Genomic DNA, 3,389 nt, shown 5'->3' on the forward strand with positions numbered 1-3,389 from the left:
GTCAGGATCGTGAACCGGAGTACTATTATTTTTGTGTAGACCTCTAAGTCCGGTACGACGAACGGTGAGAGACACTCTAGTCTCTCGTCTATACTCGACAGCAAATGGGTTGTACCAGAAAATACCTATTGTACATTGGTTACTGAACTCGGAGAAAGAAATTCACTCACTTCCGTCTGACGGAATCCCGTATGTCCCATGTCACTACTCACTACACGAAATGTCAATCATTTGTTTAGAGTCACGTGACACTATCCGCCGTAGGAATTGAACAAGTCTTCCGTTTACCCGTCACGTAAGGTATATCAGTCTAGTGTATCAGGGTCGTGCTCCAGTTTTCCAGGTCTCGGAAAAGACCGAAGTTACTCTTTGTCCTGAACAAAAGACTTTTTCTTTGGATTCGACGTGGAGTCGAGAAAATCCGTCTAATTAACGTTACTTCAAATACATACAATTACATTAGGTGAAATGTTGATTAAACGTTTTCATATATAGTTACTTATTATTAAATAACAAAATGATATTAATTTTTGTTAAATGTATTGTTGTACATCATTGTCTTTTCTCCTCACGAGACATTTCCGGGTCTATGGTGGCCGGGCTTTAAGCGTCATTACCCTCAGCCCGGCTTCACTCGCACCCGTGGCGGGATAAGCCTCACCATACGGGCGTGGTCAGCCAGAAAAAACCGGCTTACTTGCGGAAAAGAATCGTCTAGCCGCAGCCCTTGGGTGGCCTTCAGCCTGTTTCCCCTATTTTGTGGCAACCGACAAGTCGATCGCTAGTACGTACCTCGCAATTGCCTTCACTCCCTCCATTGTTTACTAAATGTTACTTTACCTTGTGTGTGCCTGCCGATATAATGGAGTAGCCCAAATATCTCGAGACAAGCAATAGCAAAAGTTTTCCTGCTCCTCATCTTTACCTTGTATTTGTTGGATAAACAACAAAACAAATATAGTGCCTCAGTACAAGAAGAAGACAGAAGGCCAAAAAGTGCCAACAACGGAGAAAACTACTACTCTATGTTGTTGATGCGGCGGAGCCGACCATTCCTCTCAATAACGGTGAGGTCGTATCGGCGTCAAGTATGCACGAGCCGAGCCTAAACGCCACACAAGGTCACGCGCTTAGCGTTTATGCGTCCTCTCAGGCCCTTCGTTGTCACGCCACAGGCGCAGCCGCTGAAGAAGTCCACTCACCGGCCACATAGGACTCGGAATTGTACGTCCAATAAAACAACCTTTATTATGATGTGAGAACCTCAAATAAAAATAACTTACTTCCTATGAAAAACTAGTCCTCAGGTTACAAAAATACCCTCCGTCCCAACTGTTTTATTAACGTATAATTGACCCGGTATTGTAGCTCCATGGTGTAGCAATTTACTCCTACAATATACCTTCTATACTGTTCTCTATCATTTATTATTTCGTATTCAGCATGTACGACGACTTAACACTATTGTTTCAGGAAATTCGCTATATTTTTATTATATAATCGACGGATGTTTGGAATAGAATTGGGACGGCCATAGGGTAACACCTTGTAAAAACCAGGTTTACCCATTTAATAAGGTTTTGCAAAAGTAAACCGTTATTGAAAACAACACCAACCACGTTACCGGACTAAAAAAACATTGCTCCTAATAAAGAGAGCTAGATAAAACTATAAGTTTAAGTAAAAAGTTCTAAAGCTTTTATGTGTGCTTCTCCTCTAGCTTGGAACACTATGCAAAACAAATTGAAACTGAGCATTTTGGTTCCCTTGCATCATTTTAAAGCTCGGATAGATGAAATGTTATTAGATATCTGTCATTGTGAATAGGTTGCTAATGTATACCCCAGTAATTATGTTGTATTGATGTCCTTTTTGTTTTCTGTTTTATGTGTAACCAATGTGCTGCAGGTCTCCCTTGAAAAAGAGATCGTTGATCTCAATGGGATTTTCACCTGGTTAAATAAAGGCTACAAACAAACAATAATCTGACATTAATGGAACTATGGTTCTTGTTACGGCATGTTGAAAAAGTGAGTGAATATTATGAACATAAGATGAGTCAAGCTGAGATGACCAAGGCTGTGTGAGCTTTAATAAAACATGATATTCCTCCTCTTACGTAGAGATATAATGTTCCACCACATAGCAGTTTCCTCAGGCGAAGAAAATACCATGAGAAGACTCAATAACACTAAAAACATAAAAGGAATAACATAATAATATAACAGAGATGAGTACTTACTGGTAAAAGGAGGCAGATGCTTTAAAGAAAGTAAGAACTCCTCAAACAGGTGAGCTGATCCGTCACTCCTCAGTCGTGTCTCTGCAGATCTGGCTGTGACGAAGAGATGCTTGAACATTCATCAACATTTCCTAAAGGCAATTCAATATGTTTGAATAGTTGATTGTGCATCAACCCGAAAGCAGACTTTGTTCTCAACAATCTCCTATAAGATAAGATAAGACATGTATTCATTCGAGAAAGGGGATATTAAGTTGTTCCAAAAGCTCAAAGGTGAAGGCAGCAAAGGATCATAGGGATACATAACAGTATTTATAAAATAAAAAAGTATATTATATTATAAACTATCCTGTTGTAAGTGGTGGTGATAAACAGCAGGCAGGAAAACTATTTCACGTATTTAAGTTTCATTTAGTATTTAGTATTTTATAGTTTTATTTGTAATGGACTTTGGTATCATTATTAAATTAATAACAGCCGTTGCTATGGCTACGTTTTATAATTGTACTATCTCTGTAGACCCCCGTGTTAACATGACCAACTCAACAGCAGAAATAAACTGAAACACTTTTTTCTAAAATACTTGCTATCATACATTTTTTCCCCACATCCAAATGAATGATGCAAATGGCCTGTGTATGCAAAATGCAGATAATATTGTGCCGTGTATAAAGTACAATTGCTTCTTGTTAAAAAGTGTCATCTTATCTTATACCTCATTAAAGGAGGAACTTTTTAGTATGCATCAAATGTAAGGAGTTATATCCTTAAAAAGTGCTTTGCCTTTCGTTAACCGGCTCTACTCACAAAACCCGTGGATAATTCGGCTCCTGAGCTTCCTGAACAATAACACATATAAAATAATAATAATACAAACCAGGGAAAGCTCTGCGTTGTGTTTTTTTATGGTTTTATTGAGAGCCCCATAGCGGAAGAAATTACAGATTGAACAATTAAATAAAAGTACATATGTAAAAATGTATTGCAAGTAAATTAAATGTAGGTAAAAATATTTCAGTCAGGAGAGACTTCATTTTGTACGAGAACATTTATTGACACATGTCACGTGATAAATGTTAAGTCTTTGGCGATTAGACCCCGATCCTGAAATCGTATATATAAAGGGGAAATGCAGCCGTGAGCATAT

Source organism: Notothenia coriiceps, unplaced genomic scaffold, assembly GCF_000735185.1.
Source record: "Notothenia coriiceps isolate Sejong01 unplaced genomic scaffold, NC01 NC01_scaffold00026424, whole genome shotgun sequence".
Lineage (NCBI taxonomy): Eukaryota > Metazoa > Chordata > Actinopteri > Perciformes > Nototheniidae > Notothenia > Notothenia coriiceps.